This window comes from Peromyscus eremicus, chromosome 3, assembly GCF_949786415.1.
Source record: "Peromyscus eremicus chromosome 3, PerEre_H2_v1, whole genome shotgun sequence".
NCBI classification, from domain to species: domain Eukaryota; kingdom Metazoa; phylum Chordata; class Mammalia; order Rodentia; family Cricetidae; genus Peromyscus; species Peromyscus eremicus.
The window spans coordinates 153,396,850-153,421,745 of NC_081418.1; the positions used below are offsets into that span (position 1 = coordinate 153,396,850).

General features: G+C 45.5%; 1 protein-coding gene across 2 annotated transcripts in view; it reads right to left on the reverse strand.

Moving 5' to 3' along the window:
* Lmntd1 (lamin tail domain containing 1) overlaps positions 1 to 24,896 on the reverse strand; it is a 238,888-nt gene that overhangs the window by 189,821 nt on the left and 24,171 nt on the right. The window lies entirely within an intron of this gene.

Consider the following 24,896-nt stretch of genomic DNA (forward strand, 5'->3'; position numbering starts at 1 on the left):
AATGCATTGCTCTGCACCACACAGCACCAACCTTCTACAGTGACAGCTAGGATTCCACCTTGTTTTCAGTGGCTGAGGTTTTCTTGTCTTCAGAAAGGAGTAACTTGTACTCCATGTTTGCTGGGAAAGAAGAGCAGTACTGGGGAAAGAACAGCTCTGCCTCTAAGAGAGTGCTTAGGAACTGTCCAAACCCAGACCCAATCCAGTTCAGTGAGGCAGGATGGAGTGCTGTGGAGGGGAAGCCAGCATGTGTAACACACACTGCCTCCTGCTTTATGTCCTCTCCAACTCGAGAGGACACAGAACAGTACAGTTAGCCAGTGGATGTGGGGTTCCGCATAGTCCAGTGAACATCAAAGGCACCTTTCAAGTTCAAAGACTCAAAACAGCCTCAAGGGCTGTGACCCTGTGAAAGACACTGTGAGGAGTTCAAAGGGTGGGGGAGGGGACCCTGTGAAAGGCACTGCGAGGGGTTCAAAGGGTGTGGGGGTGGGGGTTGCTGAGAATATGGAACCTCTTAAGCCATGTCCTGATGCCCACAAACTCCAGGTAAGGAGGTACCAGCACCTAGAACTGGTTTGCTTTCCACTGTCTCTCGACAGCAGGCACTGTACAAACAATTCTGTCAGTATTGATGGACTGGCTGACAGACCATCTGCTACGCACTGTTGTTCTAATTCCCGAAAATAAACGATTGAATGTAGCAAAGTCCCTACTCACATGAATGTGTAGTGTGGGTCTTGAATGCCTGCCCCCAAAGGCTTCCCAATATCTCTGGATATATTGGGAAGTAGGGAACCCTTCATAAGAAAATGCGATCCCAGCTCTCCCTTTCTTCTCTCTTTGCTTCCCGACCACCGTGAGATTGAACATGATTTCTCCCTCCACAAAGCATTTGCTACCACAAACTAGCAGCCCTGGGACAGGCAACCAGAGACTGAGTCCAAACAAACCTTCCCTCTTTCTAAGTTGGTTTAGCCCAGATACTTGTCACAGTGACAGAAATTGGCATAACACATGAAAAATAGGTCAATGTAAATATTTTATTAGGTGGTGTTAGTGATTGTAGGGAAACAGAGTGGGATAAAGGGGAAAGGGAGGGAGGAAGGGAGAGAGATCAGAAAGTCCCTTCTACGGCTCTATTGGAGTCTCACCTAAGCCTGAGGCCTGGAAACATTAGGGAGTAATAGTGTGAAACCATGTGACATGGTCAATGGATAACTTTACTTTTCTGACCCCAATGCCTTCAACTCCACGTGCTGGAAAGCAGCAAGTCTAAGCTTTCCCTCTGAAAAATACCTAGAGATGGATTGCCCAGGACACTGTCATCTGCTGCTAACTTAGGGACAGCCACTGGCTTAACACCTGATAAGCAATATCACCAGAATTAATCATTTAAATTTTTTTTTAATTTTTCAAGACAAGATTTATCTTTGTAACAGCTCTGGATGACCTGGAACTCTCTTTGTAGATCACATTGGCCTCAAACTCACAGAGATCCACCTGCCTCAGCTTCCCGAGTGCTGGGATTAAAGGCGTGCACCACCATTTTCAATTTTTATTAGTGAATACATTTCTTTCTCTGCTTGTTAGTCATTTTACTAAAAGGTCAATGAACAGAGATTTATCACTTCTTTTTAAATTTTTATTTATTTTTAATTATGTATATGTGCATGTGTACACGAGTGTAGGTACCCTTGGAGCCCAGAAGGGTTAGATGCCCTGGAGTTGATGCTATAGGTATTGGATGTGCTGCCCAAAATGGGTGCTGGGAACTGAACATGGATGCTTTGCAAGTATTCTTAACTTCCAGGCCATCTTTATTCCCAGTTCCCATTTCTTATATCTAAGGAGGCTCCTGTATTATTATATATAATTGAAAAGTTTGGGGCTTCCACCAGAACTTAGATTGTTCCAAGCTGCTATGGTGGGATGTCTATACAATTCAAAACTACTTTAAGAGAATAATTTTTTTTAACATTTTTCCATCAATTCTCAATTTTACTTCTTACTTTCCTTTAAAGCAACAGTGTTCAAATAGTTCTAATTTGTGTCTCCATCAGTGATTCACAGAACATATTATTCGTATGAGTTCCTATCCGAGGCTGTTTTTACAAAACCATTTCATAAATACAGAGCAACTTTCTTTCACCTGGTCTTTTTCTTCCTCCACTCCTTTTGTTCCTCGTAAGTTACCTGTGTGCCATTTTCTCCTGCCCTGGCTGAGGGCTGAAGAGGCTCCATGACTTTGTGGTCACTTTTAAGTCATTAAAAAAAAAAAGTGCTGTGGGATGTTCTGTATGGCAAATGTGTTGCTAATTAGTCAATAAATAAAACACTGATTGGCCATTGGCTAGGCAGGAAGTGTAGGCAGGACAAGGAGGAGAATAAAGCTGCAAAGTAGAAGGCTGAGTCAGAGAGACATTGCCAGCCGCCACGATGAGAAACAGCATGTGAAGATGCCGGTAAGCCACAAGCTACGAGGCAAGGTACGGACTTATAGAAATGGATTAATTTAAGCTGTAAGAACAGTTAGCAAGAAGCCTGCCACGGCCATACAGTTTGTAACCAATATAAGTCTCTGTGTTTACTTGGTTGGGTCTGAACGGCTGTGGGACTGGCAGGTAAAAGAGATTTGTCCTGACTGTGGGCCAGGCAGGAAAACTCTAGCTACAAAAAAGAATCTTGGTTACTTCAAGTTCAGAAACAAAACAAACACCATTCACTCTGAAATGCTCAATTTCATATAATCAAAACATCAATCTCACTTATAAATGGCATATAATAATTCATTTACTTAAAAGCAGTTATACTGTATTTTGTGGATGCTTTGAGAGTCATCTTCAGAGAGATTCTGATTATTGCTAATTACTGCCTTGCTGGCAAATAAGACGTGACTGCTCCATGCCTAACACTGCAGACAGATCCAATCAGAGGTCTCTGATCAGAACGAGAGGAAACAGGTCCAATCAGAAAATCCTTCATCTGAATAAGCAGGAGCATCCCCTGGAAGCCACACACTCCCTGAATGGTTTGTGTTTTTTAAAGATGAAATATTTAATCCTGTGCTCTCTGGATGCTGCTATGGTCCCTCCACAGAGCTCGTTCACACATCAGATTCTACAGTGTGCATGCAGTGCACATGTACTGACCGAATAGCATTTCTAAATCTGAGCTGTCCATGTGAGACAACTGGCCCTTGACAGGACCCTCAACCTTCTTCTTGAATGTAGAACACTTCCCTCTGCACCTGACCTAAATTCTGTATTTGACAGTTTTCTTCCCTAGGGTCATCTTTTTAACCGACAGATGTAGATGCATTCAGGTATAAGAGAATGTGACCATTGGTGTTTAACTGAAAAACTAGAGGATGCTTTTGTCCCTTAATTTAAATACTCCAACAGACTTTGTTCATACAGAAGGAAGTTGGTAGAACTTGTTTGACATAAACAAAAGTCATCAACAACTCATCTTGTGTTTCTCATCTTCAGATAAGGACAATGTTCAAAGGAAACTTTCTTATTCCAGTGAACAGTAAGAGGAAGTGCTTTCCGGCTTTTGTCTCATTTGCAGTGATTCACAGCATGAGAGCAGGGAACAACCCACTTCTGGAGAATTCCAGGTGCTTCCAAGAGACTGAAGTGAAGCAGAAAGACCTCTGATAGCGGACAGCTACCATGGCGCAGTCTCACTCACCAATCACTGCAGAAAGTCCAACCCGTGTCTGCCTTGTAGAAGGTGACGCGGACTTCAGTCCATCACAGCAGGGACTGTAATGGGCAAGAGCTGCTCCTTCAGTGGTGGGAGTGTGAACACAGCTCTTCACAGCACCGTGGGCCAGGTGACACCTCTGTGTCCTCTGTGCTCGGATCAGGGACAGAGGCCTGCCTGTAGCGGCCTAGCCAGACCCAGCTCTTCAAATAGGACCAGAAGCTGGAGACCAGCCATTCAAAGCACCAGCCTGGACAGTCTTTCAGGTACCAAGCCTAACACTTCCTGTTGCCCAGTGTGGCAGTCAGCTTCAGAAAGAGATAGACCTGGGGCACTGGGAAAACCGAGGTGTCAAGGTCTTTAAGACACAGCAGAGAAGGGTGTGGTGCAGAGGTGGAACTCTGGACAATGGAAGAAGTCTTTCAAGTCTTCAGCTGGCTGACTTGGGGGAAACCTTCTAAGACCTGGTAACAGTCCTGTAGAAAGCACAAGAACATTGTCCACTGCTGTGGGATGGTCTGTATGTCAAGTGTGTTGCTGATTGGTCAGTAAATAAATCACTGATTGGCCATTGGCTAGGCAGGAAGTATAGGCGGGACAAGGAGAAGAATTCTGGGAAGTGGAAGGCTGAGAGAGAGACACTGCCAGCCGCCACCATGACAAGCCGCATGTGAAGATCCCGGTAAGCCACAAGCCATGTGGCAAGGTATAGATTTATAGAAATGGATTAATTTAAGCCGTAAGAACAGTTAACAAGAAGCCTGCCATGGCCATACAGTTTGTAACCAATATAAGTCTCTGTGTTTACTTGGTCGGGTCTGAGTGGCTGTGGGACTGGCAGGTGAGAGAGATTTGCCCTGACCGTGGGCCAGGCAGGAAAACTCTAGCTACAAATGGCGCCCAACGTGTTGGCAAGAGTTTCCACCTAAAACCTGAGTAAAAAGATTCTAAAATGGAGCTAAAAACAGCTCCTAGTTGTCTCTTTTAAGCTAGCAGCAGCCTGCGTGTTTGAGCTACTATGGCGGGTTCCTGGCGTGTGTGCTCGACCTGCAGTATGGCGGGAATGAGGCCTCTGCAAGTGGCACATTAAGCTGTGTGGTGGATTTAGCCTTTGCTAGTACAAAACAAAAAAACAAAAAAACAAAAAAAAAAAAGAAGAGGTTTCTGGGCTACACGCTGCTTTGATAGAAGCATAGACCCACTATTTCTGAGAGTTGATGGCTCCCAGAGCTCGTGGAAAACTTACCATGGCCATCTTGGGAAGCTGAAGTGGGTGGAGCCAGCAGCCACAGCGCTGTTTCAGTCTTAAAATGCTGCAGTTTAAAGCAGTAGGTTCAAAGTAATATAAAAAATAAGCCATGTAAAGATGGCTACCACACAGAGAATCTGGATTATGTTCTCTTTGATATTTGTAACCGAAGAAAAACATTTGATTACAAAAGCTGTTGAGTTATGCCAAAATGTATATTTTAAAGATATCTTGACTTCAAAATTTGAATATAAGGATATGTTACTTTGGAAAGGAGACTCTGCTTTTGTTTCCACAGAAAGCCAGAGGCTATGGATTTGTTCCAGATTAAGATACATCAGGTTTGACCAGCCAAGACCACCTGAAAGGTCTCCGATGACACCATGGACCAGATGATCCAACATCCAGAACCGTTTCAAGGCAACTGGCTCAGACGATACACCCTCATGGACTACTCCATAATCCTAAAATATTCTTTGTGTCCCCATAAGATACAGCGCCCCCCTCCAGCAGGAAGTAGTAAGAGAAACTACGCCCAAATTCCCAAATATACCAAGCTGACTTTGGAGATATGCAAAGGTTAAAACCTTCCTTTTTAAGAAAAGAAAAGGGGAAGTGCTGTGGGATGGTCTGTATGTCAAGTGTGTTGCTGATTGGTCAGTAAATAAATCACTGATTGGCCATTGGCTAGGAAGGAAGTATAGGCGGGACAAGGAGAAGAATTCTGGGAAGTGGAAGGCTGAGAGAGAGACACTGCCAGCCGCCACCATGACAAGCCGCATGTGAAGATCCCGGTAAGCCACGAGCCATGTGGCAAGGTATAGATTTATAGAAATGGATTAATTTAAGCTGTAAGAACAGTTAACAAGAAGCCTGCCATGGCCATACAGTTTGTAACCAATATAAGTCTCTGTGTTTACTTGGTCGGGTCTGAGTGGCTGTGGGACTGGCAGGTGAGAGAGATTTGCCCTGACCGTGGGCCAGGCAGGAAAACTCTAGTTACAGTCCACAGCTCACAGAGGGCAGCACAGTGCTCAACTCTACTGCCCCAGTGGGAGCTTCACTATTTCTGAAATAGCAGTCAGTACCCTGAGGAGTGCTTTGCCTCAGTCATATGGAAAATAACTAACCACAGTTTAAACATGGCTCTAGTGCTTATTTACAATCCAAGAGTAACATGTCCCAGAAAAAAAAAAAAAACCTCAAGAATCATCACAGAAACACAAAAATAGCCAACATCTGACAGTCAAATGCACAGTATCTAGGAACCGGTAAAACAGCATAGAGTATGTCATGGAAGAGGCAAATAAAACGTACAGTGAGAAGAAAATCAGAATCAAAATTATCCAGGAAATACAGGGTGCAAGAGACAGTAGATAACAGCATAAGTCAGTTATTATAATCATTCATAAAGCTAACTGAAAGACCAATAGATTACAAACAGATGCCAATGCTAAAACACAGGCATATAATGCACTGTCTCTAAGTAAGCTATAACACTGGCATAACGAACGTATACCGGATGAAATTAAGAATGGCTTACACGTCTCAGAAGAAAAGATCTGTGAAGCCAAGATAAAACTATAAAACAATAGAAACTGTCAGAATTAGACCCCAGGAACAAAGAAAAGCATTGCCAAACAAGGGACAGTTTCAAGTTGTCATGGCTAAGAGGGATGAGGTCTCAGCAGAACAAGGGAAAGAATGGAAGAATCATATCCAGAGGTTTCCCAATTTGGTAAAAACTGTAAACACAAAGATTTAATCATAACAAACTCCTACCAGAACCAATGAGAAGAAAACTATACCAAGACACATCATAATACAAGACCAAAGATAGAGAAAAGTCGTAAGAGTTATCTGGGACTGTGGATATACTCTATAGATGAATAAGCACAAAACTGACAATGGATTTCCCATTGGAGTGATTCGAGCTAAAGGTAGTGGAGTGACACCTTAAAATGCTGAAAGAATCAATACACCACCTAAGAGCTGTCACTCAGTGAGCATCTCTTAAAAACAATGATGGATTAACACTTTCCCAGATATGGCACAAGCGAAGGAATTAGCCAGACAAAATAACAGGAAATATGTTAGCAGAAATCTTTTAAGCAGAATGATAAAATTTGGACCAAAACAAAAGAAAAAGAGACAACCACTTTCCGGTAACTTGATAGATATAAACACTATTAGGAGGCAGAGGAGATGGATGGTAAGGCTGGCAAGCAGAAGGATCTGAGTTTGACCCCCTGCACACCTGTAAACTCTGGGCATGGAGGTCCATGCCTGTAACCCTGAGTGGGCACACTCATACACATATATACACACAGGCATATAATGCACATGCACACACATGCACGTGTGCATGTACAAAGAAAGCTACAAATAAATTCAGCATTCTCTAAGTATGTCCCTCAGAACTAACATCTTACAAATTGAAAAAAATTCTATGTCAAAAAGTGGGTTCCATGGTTTAATAGTTGAAACAGTTATTAACATACCTAATCAATTTCTTTTTGAAAGGACTTCTGAGAAACTTTTGTAGGTTAATTTCCAAAAAGGAATAGTATTCAGAATTGCTTTAATTTGATAATAAGTTTCTTCTAAGACAATTTTGTAGGAAATTTCAGTTTAGAAAAATGTTATCACAAGAAACTGTAGTGATTTAACAGTAAATGTGATTACAGTAGGAAATTTTTAAAAACTATATTTATATTTATATATGGAATGGGAGGGCATTGGTATGGGTGTGTGTATTCTAGGGCATATGAGGAGATCAGAGGATAACTTGTGGGCATGATTCTTTCCTTGTACCAGGTGGGGGTCTGAAGACCAAACTCAGACCTTTACTGGCTGAGCCATGTCACCAGCCCTCATTGCTATAGAAGTATTTTGAACTCTCTTCTCATGAACCATTAAAACGTGTGCTAGGTGATGGGGCTTGAGTCCAGCAGTAGAGTGCTGGCCAAGCACATGTGAAATCCTAGGTTTCAAAACCCCAGCACTACAAAAATTGTAAATAGACAATATGGCCACTATATGAACTTGACAGCCCTAAACAGCCCTTCCCCTCTCCCCACATTCCTGCCAACACCTGACCCTTTCTCACTAATCTCTGTAGCGCTGCTTTTTAAACATGTGATCCAGTTGGAATCAGACAGTGTGTAGCCTTTTAAGAACAGCTTCTTCCATTTAGCAATATATACTTTATCTTCCTCTACATACACTCATGCCTTGCTAACTTGAAAAAAATTCCACGGTGTTGTGTATCACATCCATCCACTCATCTACTGAGGAAGAAGTAAGTGCTCACTGAGTGTAGGCAATATTGATCTTGCTTTTACAAACACTTCTGTGCAGAGTTTTTAGGTCATTTAAGTAGATGGCAAAGAGCTAATGATCTCATAAGAATGTCTTTAGCTTTGTTAAGGAACTGCAGGTTCTCTTAGATAGCATCTGTGACACTTTTTCCATTCCCACCAGCAATGAGTGAGAATCCTACTCTTCCAGTTCCAAGTGAATACACACTTGCTATGGGTTTTAGGTAATTTTTAGGCAGTTATCACTTAATGTTTTCATTTGCAATTACCTAAAGACATAGGATAGTAAACATCATTTTATTAGATAGGATATGAGCAAACACTGTGGAATGAATAATCTACACAGGGCTGCAGCATCTTGTACAAAGCACTTCATCAATACTACATCAACAACAGAGTGAATGTCCTACGAGTATGATGTCTGAGACATCTATGCACTGTAACACCAACAGGGTTCCTTTGATTCAGTCTTGTCTCTAGAATGGGTGTGCTTAGATTGATACATCTAATGTAACAGGTATACCATTGTATTTCAGTAAACACGACAAATATTCCTTCTAGACTAGTATATACTTGTCCCTGAGCCTAGTAATACATAGCAAAAATATATTTCCCCATGATCTTCAGCTCATAAAACTGTCAATGACAGATGGATGCCACTGTCATGATGGACTGCAAAAGAACCTGTGTGTGCTCTGACTCAGAAATCACATCCTCCTATCCAAGAGTGTTTGGAATCAAGAGCTGTGCACTTTTTCTCCTGCTGCGTATTAAAGGTTGTCCAACATTGTTGCAAAAAACTAGTGTCACTGCAAGGAGTACAGGCACACAGCAGGAAAGGCACCCCTGAAAGGTATCACTGTAAGGGATACATGCACACAGCAGCAAAAGACATCCCCCAAAAGTGTCACTGTAAGGGGTACAGGCCCACAGCAGCAAAAGACATCCCCCAAAAGTGTCACTGCAAGGGATACATGCACACAGCAGCAAAAGACATCCCCCAAAAGTGTCACTGCAAGGGGTACAGGTACACAGCAGCAAAGGTATCCCCCGAAAGGTGTTACCATAAGGGGTACAGGCACACAGCAGCAAAAGACATCTCCCAAAAGTGTAACTGTAAGGGGTACAGGCCCAGAGCAGCAAAAGACATCCCCCAAAAGTGTCACTGTAAGGGGTACAGGCCCACAGCAGCAAAGGTATCCCCCAAAAGTGTCACTGTAAGGGGTCCAGGCACACAGCAGCAAAGCATCCCAGCATCGTAAAGGGGAGCCAGTCTTCCAGCAGACTTCTGTGAACTGGTGATAATAACAACCATTTTAAAAATGGGCAGCACTGTTTTCCCAGGCATCTCTGCAGATTCAATAGCACTTAACAGTCATGACAAGCAGTGGAGGAAAGCGACCTGCCAGCCTAAGGCACAGACAAGTGGCTGGCACTCTCTCGAGCTGGCTGCCATTGTTCTCTTCACTGTCTGAGCTTTCAAGTCACTTAGTTATCACAAAAATATGCATCTCATAAATAAGAGCTATGTATCAAGGGGTAGAGGAAAATGCTAATTTTGAACCTTTTTCCTAGCATCTCATTTCTTCTGACAAAAAGAAAAGCTTTTCTCTTCACAGCTTGGTTGGCAAACAAGCATCTTACAACTTCAAAGTAGTGAAAGGAAAACTGGCCACCTCGAGAGATGAGATAGACCAGGGACTGCCTTTCCACTTCTCAGAAAAATGAGGCTATGGAATTAAGAGTTCTCAAGTCTGTAAGAAAGACTGTTTTTCTGGTTGTCCTTCCTCAGCTCCATCCTGTACTCTAAACCTAGAACGGATCATTGTTCAAAATTACAGGAAATCCAACTACACAAACTGAAATGTGCTTCTCCCCAGCACGTAAGATGTCATGCTTGTCAACACGTGTGACTGGACCCTCCACGGTCTATACACATGTGACTGGACCCTCCATGGCCTATACACGTGTGACTGGACCCTCCATGGCCTATACACGTGTGACTGGACCCTCCATGGTCTACACATGTGTGACTAGACCCTCCATGGCCTATACACATGTGACTGGACCCTCCACGATGTGACCGGACCCTCCATGGCCTATACACGTGTGACTGGACCCTCCATGGCCTATACACGTGTGACTGGACCCTCCATGGCCTATACACGTGTGACTGGACCCTCCATGGCCTATACACGTGTGACTGGACCCTCCATGGTCTATACATGTGTGACTGGACCCTCCATGGTCTATACATGTGTGACTGGACCCTCCATGGTCTATACATGTGTAACTGGACCCTCCACAGTCTACACATATGTGACTGGACCCTCCATGGCCTATACACATGTGACTGGACCCTCCATGACCTATACACGTGTGACTGGACCCTCCACGGTCTACACATATGTGACTGGACCCTTCATGGCCTATACACGTGTGACTGGACCCTCCATGGTCTATACACATGTGACTGGACCCTCCATGGTCTATACACGTGTGACTGGACCCTCCATGGCCTATACACATGTGACTGGACCCTCCACGGTCTACACATATGTGACCGGACCCTCCATGGCCTATACACGTGTGACTGGACCCTCCATGGTCTACACATGTATGACTGGACCCTCCATGGTCTACACATGTGTGACTGGACCCTCCATGGCCTATACACATGTGACTGGACCCTCCACAGTCTACATATATGTGACTGGACCCTCCATGGCCTATACACATGTGACTGGACCCTCCATGGCCTATACACGTGTAACTGGACCCTCCATGGTCTATACATGTGTGACTGGACCCTCCACAGTCTACACATATGTGACTGGACCCTCCATGGCCTATACATGTGTGACTGGACCCTCCATGGTCTACACATGTGTGACTGGACCCTCCACGGTCTACTACAGAGATGAACAGTATATGCTTAAGGTCGGTTGAAAAGAGCTGGAAAAACAATGCATTTGAATACTTTTGAAATGCAGTTTAATGTCAGTTTCAGGGCTTTGAGGGTACCTTGATGTCTAAATTTTTCAAATTAGAATTTTCTTCAAAATTTGGTCTGTTTTTTTCAGAAAAGTGGGTTCTAGTCCTGGATCCAGTATCGGCAGGCACTATATGTGTGGCCATCATGTCAGGTGTTTACTAAGGTTGGTGCCTCACAAATGCAGGCTGCGGCTAAGGTTTCTTTCTTGTCTACCAGTGTCTCCCTAAGTTCCTTTGCAAGGCTCCCCGTCATTTCTAGTCACACCATCTGCTCAAAGACCTTCTTCTTTGGAGTGTGACAGTCTCTCTCTCCCATCATGCCCAACTGTGAACTGCATAGAAAACATCTTGTGCAAGTGAGTGCTGATCAGAAAGCCACACCTCAGTGATGTCAATCTTCACTCTTTACACAAGAAACTGGAAACTCAGAAAAAGTAGGTGATTTGTTCTTAGTGAGACTCTGTATTTTCTACTTATTTAAATATTTATTTATATTTAAATTTATACTTACATTAAAATTTGATTTAAATAAGTTATTAATTAAATTAATTAAATAAGATTTTCCACATGTATGAAATTGAAAACACTGACCACAGACTCATCATACTTTAGCCAACCCTTGTATGACGAGAAAATTCTGCTTCTTACTGCTTTTCATTTCACTGAAGTCCATGTTTCATGTCCTACTGAGAAACATTTTTAAGTTATGAAACACATTGCCCATATTTCACTGAGTTTACAATATACTCTTTATAAGATGAAGTTATTTTCATTTTATTTGTGAGTGTTTTGCCTACATGTATGCCTATGCACAATGTACAAGCCTGTGGAAGAGAAGGTGTCCAGTCCCTAGAACTGGAGTTACAGGTGGTTGTAAGGCACCATCTAGGTGCTGGGAACTAAACTTGGGTTCTTTGCCAAAGCAGTAATATGGTGATATTTTATTTGTATTAAAATGTTATTTGTATGTTAATAAATAAAGTTGCCCGGGGGTCAGAGCTATTAGCAAGCCATAGGAAAGCAGGGCAGTGGTGGCGTATACTTGTAATCCCAGCACTTGGTATGCAGAGCTGGGTAAGTCTCTGTGTGTTCAGGGATACAGCCATTATTGGACACACATGCCTTTAATCTCAATACCAAGCAAGGAAAACCTGGAGGCCTATACAGACAGGCCGTGACGAGGCAGTCATGTGGTTGGGTTTACAACCAATGAGAAGGCAGAACAGGAACACTATATAAAGACATTAACACAGGGGTAGTGGGTTCTGAGAGGTAGGACCACTGCAGGAGGAAGGGTAAGGTTTTAGCTCTTAGCTCTGACCTCTTGGCTTTCTTCTTTGCATTGGTTCTGTGTTTCTTATTTAAATAAGAAGGTTGGTTACATCTACAAATGGCATCCAACGTGGTGGCAAGAGTTTCCACCTAAAAACTGAGAACAAAGATTCTAAAACGGAGCTAAAAACAGTTCCTAATTGTCTCTCTCAAATGAGCGGCAGCTGCTGGTTTGAGCTACCGGTGGGTTCCTAGCGCGTGTGCTTGATCTGCAGTAGGACAGAAATGAGGCCTCTGCAAGTGGCACATTAAGCTGCATGGTGGATTTAGACTTTGACAGTACAAAACAAAAAAAGAGGTTTCTGGACTACATGCTGCTTGGATAAAAGCACAGACCCACGATAGCTCCCAGAGCTTGTGGTAAATGTAGCCATGTTGGGAAGCTGAGGTGGGTGGAGCCAGCAGCCACAGCTGCTTCAGTTTAAAGCAATAGATTCACAATAAGACAGATTCAGATGTAATAGTTTAAATGTGTGTAAAAAATACGTAGGCTTGAAAGAGACAAAAAAAGGTGGTATATACAGTTATATAAAGAAATACATAGTTTTAAAAAGTAAAGTCTTTAAAGAGACAGTAAAGGTAGTATAAAAAAAAGCCACGTAAAAATGGATATTACACAGAGAATCTGGATTGTGTTGTCTTTGGGATTTTTAACTGCAGAAAAACATTTGATTGTAAAAGCTGTTGAGTTATGCCAAAATGTATATTTTAAAGGTACCTTGACTTCAAAATTTGGATATAAGGATATGTTGCTTTGGAAAAGAGTCTCTGCTTTTGTTCCCACAGAAAGCCAAAGGCTATGGATTTGTTCAAGATTAAGATACATCAGGTTTGACCAGCCAAGACCCCCTGAAAGGTCTCCGATGACACCATGGCCCAGATGATCCAACATCCAGAACGATTTGAAGGCAACTGACTCAGACGATACACCCTCATGGACTATTCCATAATCCTAAAATTTTCTTTGTTTCCCCATAAGATACAGCGCCCCCTTCCAGCAGGAAGTAGTAAGAGAAGCTACGCCCAAATTCCCAAATTATATGTAATTTTACTTTGTTAAGGTTAAAACCTTCCTTTTTGAAAAAAAAAAGGGGGAAGTGCTGTGGGATGTATGGCAAATGTGTTGCTAATTAATCAATAAAACACTGATTGGCCGTTGGCTAGGCAGGAAGTATAGGCGGGGCAAGGAGGAGAATAAAGCTGGGAAGTGGAAGGCTGAGTCAGAGAGACACTGCCAGCCACCACGATGAGAAACAGCTTGTGAAGATGCCGGTAAGCCACGAGTCATGTGGCAAGGTATAGATTAAAGGAAATGGATTAATTTAAGCTGTAAGAACAGTTAGCAAGAAGCCTGCCACGGCCATACAGTTTGAAAGCAACGTAAGTCTCTGTGTTTACTTGGTCAGGTCTGAGAGGCTGTGGGACTGGCAGGTGAAAGAGATTTGCCCTGACTGTGGGCCAGGCAGGAAAACTCTAGCTACACAGTAAGTACTCTTAACCAGTGGGCCTCTCTCCACCCCCTATAATATACTCCCTGCATACATCATCTCATTTAATCTAATTATAGCAAAGCTGTTAAGAGATGCATATATACCGTCATCTCTGGGGTAACACTGAGCAGAACATTCTGGCCTTGTAGTATGGACGCCAAACAAACATGTCTCAGACACATACAGAGAAGAGGGCACAGGCCTCAAATCATCAGGATGGTTTCAGTGTATGCAACAAAGCTCATGGAACTTTCACTATGAAGCTGCAGTGGGAGGCTGGGAATGTCACTCAGCTGACGGAGTGCTTGCTTAGCATGTACAAAGCCCTGGGCTCAAATAGCACCACATAAAACCAGATGTGGTGGTACATGCCTACAACTCCAGCATCTAGAAGCTAGAGGCTAGAGAATCAGAAGGTCAAAGTCATCCTCAGCTACACAGTAAGTTTGAAGACTTCCTGACCTACATGGAGACACTGTCTCCAAAACCAAAGTGCAAAATCAATGAAAAAATTCCTGGAAAATGTTATGACAAATTTGTTTTTTTATTTAGGGAACACCACTTGGCTTCTACCTGTTTTGTGTCTTACCTCTGACCCTGGATCATGTCATCAGATTTAATTGACATGCAATACACACAGGTCAGTGTACATTTCACAAGTGTGCAGTAGCAGCCGAGTCCTCACAAGGTACATGGCTTGTGTATACAACACTCAGAGCCAGAAGCAGACCAAGACCATCTCTAGCACCTGGGAAAGCCCCTTTGTGCTCATGCTAGGCATTACAACTTACACTGTTGTGCACTGCACAGGTCTATGTGCTCTCACTGCTGTTCAGGATTCACTTACACTGTTGTGTGCTACAGAGGTCTACGTGGTCTCACTGCTGTTCAGGATTCACTTACACTGTTGTGTGCTACAGAGGTCTACGTGGTCTCACTGCTGTTCAGGATTCACTTACACTGTTGTGCGCTACAGAGGTCTACATGGTCTCATTGCTGTTCAGGATTCACTTACACTGTTGTATGCTGCATAGGTCTATGTGGTCTCACTGCTATGCAGGATTCAATAAAATGAGTGGGATAGGATCTAGTCATCCCTTCTAATGTTGACAGGCATTTGAGTGAGTTCCAGTTTCTGACTCTTATGAATATTCTAATACATCTTTATGAGCATGCTTGTGTGTGTGTGTGTGTGTGTGTGTGTGTGTGTGTGTGTGTGTTCCCCTTGCTGTATCACTGGTAGATAATGGAAAGCCTTTTTATGAGATAGCTGTTCCTATATCCATGCCCACCTGTATTCCACAGGAGTTTCTGGTTGTTCCATGTCCTCCCAAGCACCTGCTACTGTTACTAAATGATACAATTTTAATTTTTATTATATCTTTCTAGTCCAAACAAGTGATTTTCTTTTAAACAATGAGCCTTTATACAACAAGAAACAAAATAATTAATCTTTTTGAGAAAGCTAGATATGCCAAACATGTCCTGACTCAAAGGTATTTTTCAAAAGATGTTGAGCTTAGGGATTTGCTCTGTGGATGCTGTTTGATGAACAAGCACTAGTGATGTGACAGTTTTCATGTGTGAGACAGAATCAATCCATGGATTTTAGTTCAAAGTTCTGATGCTGATTTGAAAGACAGGAGTTACTTATGAAAGACCCCCAGCCTCCCCGCCTAACATAGCTTAGCTCGGCTGTTTTTGAATAAAGCCTGAGAGGTACTGAGGAGCTCAGTTAGCCACCTGGCCCCAGAGCGAGGAACTAAAAGGTCAGAAAAAGGTCGGGAAAACACCCTGTACCCTAGACAGAAGCTAGGCGTGGGCGAGCTCGGGGAGAAACCACGAGCTGACCTGGGTTTGAACCTGGCCTCATTTGCATCATCCAATCAGAACTGGCCTCATTTGCATCATCCAATCAAAACCCTGTAACCAGGCTTCTTGCTTCTGTACCCGTGCCCGACCCTATAAAAACCCTCTGCTCCAGCCCGTGGGCGCGCCAGTCCCTTGAGCTTCTTGAGAGACTGTGTCGCCCCGGGTACCCGTGTTCCGGAATAAAGCCTCTTGCTGTTTGCATCTGATTCGTGGTTTCGGTGTGTTCCTTGGGCAAGGGTCTCTCCTGAGGGAAGGCTGCCTTCGGGGGGTCTTTCATTTGGTGCGTTGGCCGGGAATAGAGACCCCCTGCCTCGGGACCACCGACCCACTGTCAGGAGGTAAATTGGCCGGCCACTATCTGTCTTGTCTCAGTCTGTCTATTCGTCTTCTGTTTTCGTCGGGTGCCCTATTTCGGGTAGGGGACGGAGGTTCCTCCGCTTCCCCGTATTTCGGGTAGGGGACGGAGGTTCCTCCGCTTCCCCGTATTTCGGGTAGGGGACGGAGGTTCCTCCGCTTCCCCGTATTTTGGGTAGGGGACGGAGGTTCCTCCGCTTCCCTGTATTTCGGGACGCCGAAGCCGCGCAGCGCAAATTTCTGTCGTCTGTCTTGTCTTTTTGTTTATCGTTACTTGTCTAACACTTCTTTATCTAGAGACCACCATGGGGCAGACCGTCACCACCCCACTGAGCCTAACCACGGACCACTGGTCCGATGTTAAGGCCCGAGGAGACAATGAAGGTGTCATTGTCAAAAAGAAAAGAATGGCTCACCCTCTGCGAGGCCGAATGGGTCATGATGAATGTTGGCTGGCCGCGAGAAGGATCCTTTAACCTCTCTCTCTTCTTTCACAGGTGGAGGGCAAGGTTTTTGGCCCCTAATCCTTATGGACACCCCGACCAGGTCCCATACATCGCCATCTGGAGATCTCTGGTCGAAAATCCATTTCCATGGGTCAAGCCTTTCCTTCCACAGCCCCCTCCAGTCTCTGGGCCCTCTGCACCCCTCAACCCGGACCCTAACTCCCCTCTCATAGATCTCCTGGTAGAGGAGCCCCCTCCCTAGCAGGTTGGACCCGCTCGGCGACCCGGCGGAGCGGAGCGGGGGCGGCTCCCGCCGCCGCAGAAGCGGCTCCGGCCGCTGCGGAGGAGGAGGCGGCGGCGGCGGCGGCTGCATTAGCGGCCGCGATCCGGCCGTTGGCAGATGCTAAGGTTTCCTCAACCAACAGGACCTCAGATGAAGACAAGGAAGATGAGGCTGACTTGGGACGATTGTCAGCAGCTCCTGCAGACCCTCTTAACAGTAGAGGAAAAGCAGAGAGTTTTCCTGGAGGCCCGGAAGCAGGTTCCGGGCGATGATGGGAGGCCATCCCAACTCCCGAGTGTCATCGATGCAGCTTTTCCCTTGACTCGCCCTAACTGGGATTTCAATACGCCTGAAGGTAGGGAGCATCTACGTCTCTATCGCCAGTTGCTCTTAGAGGGTCTCCGAGCGGCCGCTAGAAGGCCTACCAATTCGGCTCAGGTAAGGAATGTGATACAGGAAAAGGAAGGGAATGTGATACAGGGAAAGGAAGGGAATGTGATACAGGGAAAGGAAGGGAATGTGATACAGGGAAAGGAAGAGACACCCGCTGCATTTCTAGAAAGATTGAAGGATATACTCTGTATGATCCGGAAGATCCAGGTCAGGCTCCAGGTATTATCCTATCATTTCAGAGCCAAATTGCAGCGGTTGGAGGGTTTACAGGTGTTAGGGTTGCCAGACCTAATGAAGGAAGCAGAGAAAGTATTCGATAAGAGAGAAACTCCTGAAGAGCGTGAGGAAAAGAGATGGCAGAAACAAGAGGAAAGGGATAGGAAGCAGCATAGGGAGATAAAGAAAGTTCTGGCCGCTGTTGTATCTCAGAGACAGCGGAGAGAGGGAGACAGGTCGGGAGAACGAAGGAGGCCACCCCTAGATAAAGATCAATGTGCTTACTGCAAGGAGAAGGGACACTGGGCCCGAGAATGCCCCAAGAAGCCACAAGGACCCCGCCGGCCCAAGCCCAAGACCGTGGACCTCCTTAGTCTGAAGGACTAGGGGGGTCGAGGCCAGGAGCCCCCCCCCCGAGCCTAGGATAACCCTCGAGATCGGGGGGCAGCCCGTGACCTTCCTGGTTGATACTGGTGCCGAACATTCAGTCCTAACTCATGCCGGAGTGCCTCTTAGCCGGCATTCTGCACTGGTGCAGGGGGCAACTGGAAACGAGATATTATTGGACTATCGAGAGAAAAGTTCAACTGGCTTCAGGGCAAGTAACTCATTCCTTTCTGCACATACCTGAATGCCCCATCCGCTGTTAGGACGGGACCTACCAACCAAATTAAAGGTGCAAATCTATTTTGATGAGAAGGGACCGAGGGTCACGGGCCCCAGAGGGGGCCCTCTGCAAATCCTGGCCTTCAATTTAGAGGAAGAGTACCGCTTGTTTGAGTCAGAACCCCCGGAGAAATCACCTGAGGAGCTACAGAACTGGTTGAGAGAGTTTCCTCGCGCATGGGCAGAGACTGGGGGCCTGGGGTTGGCACGCGATCAGCCACCGCTGATGATCTCATTAAAGGCCTCCGCGACTCCCGTTTCCATCAGACAATACCCAATGTCACGGGAAGCTCATGAGGGAATCAAACCCCATATGCCCTATAGCCCAGAAGACCATGAGCTAGCAAAGAAAATGGAGGCGGGCTGGGAACAACGGAGGCAAGCCTATATATTAGGGGATCGGGTGGTCATGCTAACCTCCCATACCCAATATATGCTGAGGTTCCTTCATGTGCTGACCCATTTGAGCAAGAATAAAATGAAGACCCTACTGAACAATGAAAATACTGGGACTGTGCTATTAAACCAGGACCGGGTGCTTCAGCAGGTATCTTCCACCTGCCCAGCCTGTGCTCAGGTCAATGCAGGAAAGATTCATTTAAACAAAGGGGCTCGTCAACGAGGGCATCGCCCAGGTGTACATTGGGAAATAGACTTCACAGAAATTAAACCCGGACTCTATGGGTACCGGTACCTCCTGGTCTTCGTGGACACCTTTTCAGGATGGATTGGGGCGTTTCCAACCAAGAATGAGGCGGCTAATATGGTAACAAAGAAACTGTTGGAAGAGATCTTCCCCAGGTATGGGATGCCTCATATATTGGGGTCGGACAACGGGCCTGCCTTCGTCTCTCTGATAAGTCAGAAAGTGGCCAAATTATTGGGGGTTAATTGGAAACCGCCCCCAGAGTTCAGGACAGGTAGAGCGAGCTAATAGGACAATTAAGGAGACTTTAACCAAATTAATGCTTGCAACTGGCACTAGAGATTGGGTGCTCCTACTTCCCTTGGCTCTTTACCAAGCCCGGAATACTCCTGGGCCGCACGGCCTAACCCCTTTTGAAATTCTATATGGGACCCCACCCCCAGTCGTGAAATTTCTCCATCCTGATATCTCATCTTTTGCCACCAGCCCCACTTTAGAGGCACATCTACAGGCCCTCCAGCTGGTGCAGAAGGAGATCTGGAAACCCTTGGCTAAAGCCTACCGAGAGCAGCTGGACAAGCTGGTGGTCCCCCACCCTTTCCAGATTGGGGACTCCGTTTGGGTCTGGCGCCACCAGACTAAAAATCTAGAGTCACGGTGGAAGGGGCCCTACACTGTCTTGCTGACCACCCCCACTGCACTCAAGGTCGATTGCTGCATGGATCCACGCCTCTCATGTGAAGGCTGCCGGGGAGACCGACCCAGCATAAGGTCATCTCACAAACTGGGGAAAAGGTTTGGCAGATGCCTCAAACTCCTCCACCCACCCGGGGGGGTGCATTGGCCGGATCCGGGATGCCGTCACCCTCAAGCAAGATGTAGATTCGCCCAGTCGGACTTTTATGTCTGTCCGGGGGGATGGGAGGGGCTGGGCCCTCGCCAAGAAATGCGGGGGGGGGGGGGGGGGGAGGAAATTTCTTCTGCGCCCAATGGGGCTGCGAGACCACTGGCGCAGCATATTGGAGTCCTAGCTCCAGCCCAATAGAGGTTTCAGGAAGGCTACGGGGGGGGGGGGGGGGTCTTGCTCAGCTGGGTCCACCGAGGTCAGCCGATTCGAGCCCGGGCTCTCACTCCCCCTAAACATAACTTTCACTGGCCCGGGGAAGGCTGATAGAAACTGGCTACGGGGGCGCACTTGGGGGTTCAGGTTATATGAAACCGGATATGATCGGGGCGTAAGATTCACTATCAAACTTAAGATTGAGGAGGCCTCCGCCCCTATAGGCCCCAATCAGGTTCTCTCTGACCAGAAGCGCCCCTCCTTACCTGTTCCAGCACCCCCGAAGATTACCCCTCGACCCGGTTCGATTCACAGTCCCCCTCCGAGCCAATGTCTAGGGACAGCCCAACATAAGCTCACAATCTTAGAGGTGTCAGGACAAGGACTATGTCTAGGGAGCGTCCCCCGCACCCACCAACACCTGTGTAACCGCACCCTATCCATAAGTGCTGTCTCTGGTTATGTCACCGGCCCTAATGGTACCTATTGGGCATGTAATACTGGGCTTACCCCCTGCGTTTCAGCCTCAGCCCTCAATGCTACCTCTGATTTTTATGTGCTCATCGAGTTGTATACCATACACCAGAGGAGATTTACCCACACTTTGAGATGAGACCCTATCGGTATAAGAGAGGGCCGGCGTCTCTCACTCTGGCCCTAATATTGGGGGGGGGGCTGACTATGGGAGGAATAGCAGCCGGGGTAGGGACAGGCACCACTGCCCTAATGGAAACCCAACAATTCAGACAGCTCCAAGCGGCCATGAATCAGGACATTCGGGACCTAGAGGAATCAGTAAGCGCCTTAGAAAAATCCCTGACCTCCCTCTCTGAAGTAGTGCTCCAGAACAGAAGGGGACTCGACATTCTATTCTTACAGGAGGGAGGGTTATGTGCCGCCCTTAAAGAGGAATGTTGCTTCTATGCGGATCATACTGGGGTGGTAAGAGATAGCATGGCTAAATTGAGAAAACGATTAGAACAGAGACAAAAATTCCTTGAAGAGCAACAGGGATGGTTTGAAGGATGGTTCAGAAGGTCCCCCTGGCTCACCACCCTCATTTCCACCCTTCTGGGACCCCTTCTGATTCTATTACTCCTCCTGACGTTTGGGCCCTGTATCCTAAGTAGACTTGTCCAATTTATCAGGGAACGCGTCTCTATTGTTCAGACTTTGGTATTAACCCAGCAATACCAAAGGCTCAACCAGATGGAACTCGAGTCACGTCACCAATCTTCCCCATGAATGGAGGATTCCATTCCCGAGATAAGAAAATGGGGGAATGAAAGACCCCCAGCCTCCCCGCCTAACATAGCTTAGCTCGGCTGTTTTTGAATAAAGCCTGAGGAGCTCAGTTAGCCACCTGGCCCCAGAGTGAGGAACTAAAAGGTCAGAAAAAGGTCGGGAAAACACCCTGTACCCTAGACAGAAGCTAGGCGTGGGCGAGCTCGGGGAGAAACCACGAGCTGACCTGGGTTTGAACCTGGCCTCATTTGCATCATCCAATCAGAACTGGCCTCATTTGCATCATCCAATCAAAACCCTGTAACCAGGCTTCTTGCTTCTGTACCCGTGCCCGACCCTATAAAAACCCTCTGCTCCAGCCCGTGGGCGCGCCAGTCCCTTGAGCTTCTTGAGAGACTGTGTCGCCCCGGGTACCCGTGTTCCGGAATAAAGCCTCTTGCTGTTTGCATCTGATTCGTGGTTTCGGTGTGTTCCTTGGGCAAGGGTCTCTCCTGAGGGAAGGCTGCCTTCGGGGGGTCTTTCACTTACATGAAGAAAGGCTTCACATTTTGAAGGAGTGATGGGTCAGTAACTTCCCTGATGGTGTGAAATTCAGGAAGAATTTACAGTTAAGGTATTTCAGTTAGGAAGTCTGGATGGTTCCTATGTGAAAACAAGTAGACAATACCAGTGTTCCCTATACCAAATACAAGTTTGTCATAACGTTTTCCTGAAAGCTTTAATTGACTTTGCACTTTGGCTTGGGGGTAGAGTCTCCACACAGCCCAGGCTGTCCTCAAACTCACTATGTAGCTGAGGACAATCTTGAAGAGCTCCCAGACACTCACTGCCTGTGGCTCCAATGCCATGGTCTCACCCCACCTCCCCAATGGAGGTCAATGTCATCTGGGAATGGAATCCATCAAATCAGAGGTTGTATTTTGTTACAGAAAATGACAATATTTATGAATAACTTCTTTCTTTTTAAATTTATAAATATTGAAATATTCCAGTTAGTAGAGAAAGTATTCTTTCTTCAGGGTAGGAAGCACAGAGCTGTGAAAACCCCACGTGGTAGGAACCATCTTTGTAGACCCTCAAACAGGCCAGCACCTCCACTCTCTCTGTCCTGTTAACTGATCTCTCACTATATATCTAGATTCTTCCCAACATCAATGTTTCCTTTTCCTGGATATTGCTGTTAAAGTCTTCCTAAAAATTTTTTCTATATTTTTCCATCTACAAATCACCAAATTTCATTTAGTCATGAATTCTTTCATCCAAAAAGTATGTGTTGGTTCCTGCACAGAAGATCAAAGCTAACAGCAGGAGTTCTCGGATAAAATTATTTTAAATCATGAATGTATAGATAGGGCCAGCGAGGTGGCCCAGTGAGTAAAGACTGCCCACGCTTGACAAACCATAGGAGAGGATTGACTCCTACAGTTTGCTGTCTGACCCCCACACATGCACTATGGCATGTGCACCCGTCCCTCCAAAATAAATAGGTATAATTTAAAAATTAAAATCATCAATGTAAGGTGATGAACAAAATATTTAAAATGCTGCATAAAATGTACAAGACAGCCTTTTCTCCACATTTCTGGTCATAACTGTGTTTCTATTGGATGGATTGCTGTGGGAACCCTGTCCTCTGACCCCGGAGGTAATGTGAAGATCCAGCCAGTCAATTAAGAAAGTTCCTCTCATCCTGGCATTCATATAAAAGGTGTGGCATTCAGAGGAGGCCACGAACTCTTGGTGAAATGAAACCGGCTTTGTAGTAATTGTTTCACAATGTCCAGTAAAATGGTATACATGAAGTTATATAATGATAATCATCTGATTCTTTGTATTTAAACCTTAAAGTTAACTACAGTACTATCTTTTCAAATTTATTTCCTCACAAATAATCAGATAATTGTTATTCTATAACTTCATATATACCATGGCTTCTTAGCTCTGAGGATAAATAAGGCAACTTGGCCAAGGCCACTAGAACTCATGTTTGTCTGTGACTGTAATCACCATGCTTTTCCCAAAGAAAGTGGCCTGGGCAGGGAAAGGCGCCACGCTGTCTATTTGACTGAACCACCATCAACAAAAGGCAGTTTTCAATTTCTACTTCAATCACTGACCATGGAAAGTTCCTCAATAAATTATAACTATTTGGAGTCATTTTTTTCTGATCACATTACAGGAGGATTTTTTTTTCATTTAACTCATGATTTCAGAAAGAAATAATCTTCCTTAGAAAAAGCGTGACTGACAAAGGCAGAGTGCTAGGTGTTAGCAGGAAAAACCCACTCCTGTGAGGAGAGAGTCACAATCTGGACAGAGTCAAACGTGGTAGCGTACACCTGCTGTACTTATTAGTGTTTGTCAACATGACACAAGCCTAGACAGATCTAGGAAAAAGGAATTTCAAGGGATTACCTCCATCAAACAAACTGTCTTGTGGGCATGTCTATGGGGCATTTTCTTAATTAATGATTGATGTGGGAGGGCACAGCCTACTGTGGGTGTTCCCACCCCAGGGCAAATGGTCCTGGGTTGTATATGAAAGCAAGCTGAGCAAGCCACCAGGAACAAGGCAGTGAGTGCTATTTGTCACATGGTTCCTTCCTCTGCTGCTGCTTGAGTCCCTCCCTGACTTCCCTCAGTGATGGGCTGTGATCAGGACAGGTAAGTCAAATAAACTCTTCCCTCCCCAGGTTGCTTTTGGTCATGGTGTTTATCACAGCAATAAAAGCAAACTAGGACACTTGTAATCCCAGTGCTTGGAAGGTGGAAGCAGGAAGATCAAGAGTCCAAGGGCAGTCTCAGCTATACAACAAGTTGGAGGCCAGACTGGGCAATAAGAGACTCTGTCTCAAAAAACAAACAAACAAATGAACACAATGAAGGGGAAGGTGGTAGCCTAAATTCAGAGACTGAACTGGGAACCAGCTCCTAGGCGGCAGGAAGAACCATCTATATTTGGAAAAACAAACGTTTTAAATGCAAGATGCAGGCAATAAATCCCACAGACTAAGGGAAAGAGCATCACCCCAATCCTATCATGGAGTCCCCATAACTCAGTTCAACACAGCACTCTATGAGGACTCCTGTAGGAGCCGCCTCAGCAAGAGGTACAGGGAAGAAGAGGAAGAGCCTGGAGATCACAGATGCTGAGGCCTTTGATCCTGTGAGCAAAGTCGCCCATGACAAGAATAGGAGAGAAGAAGGCGCTACCTACCATTTCTGTTAGATATTGGTTCCAGGGAAATGACTGACTTTAAGACAGTTCCTTGCCGGGCGGTGGTGGCACACGCCTTTAATCCCAGCACTCGGGAGGCAGAGGCAGACGGATCTTTGTGAGTTCGAGGCTAGCCTGGTCTACAGAGCGAGATCCAGGAAAGGCGCAAAGCTACACAGAGAAACCCTGTCTCAAAAAACAAACAAACAAACAAACAAAAAACAAAAAAAAAAAGAAAGAAAGAAAAGAAAAGAAAGAAAGACAGTTCCTGGATGTTGGGAGAGCCTGGAGTCATTTTTGTTTGTCGAGCTAAGGTTGACACCATGTTCACTTTGCAGCACAACTGCCCTCATCCTGAGGTCTCTGTCACCTCTGCAGGATGCTGGTCAGGGTCATGGTGTA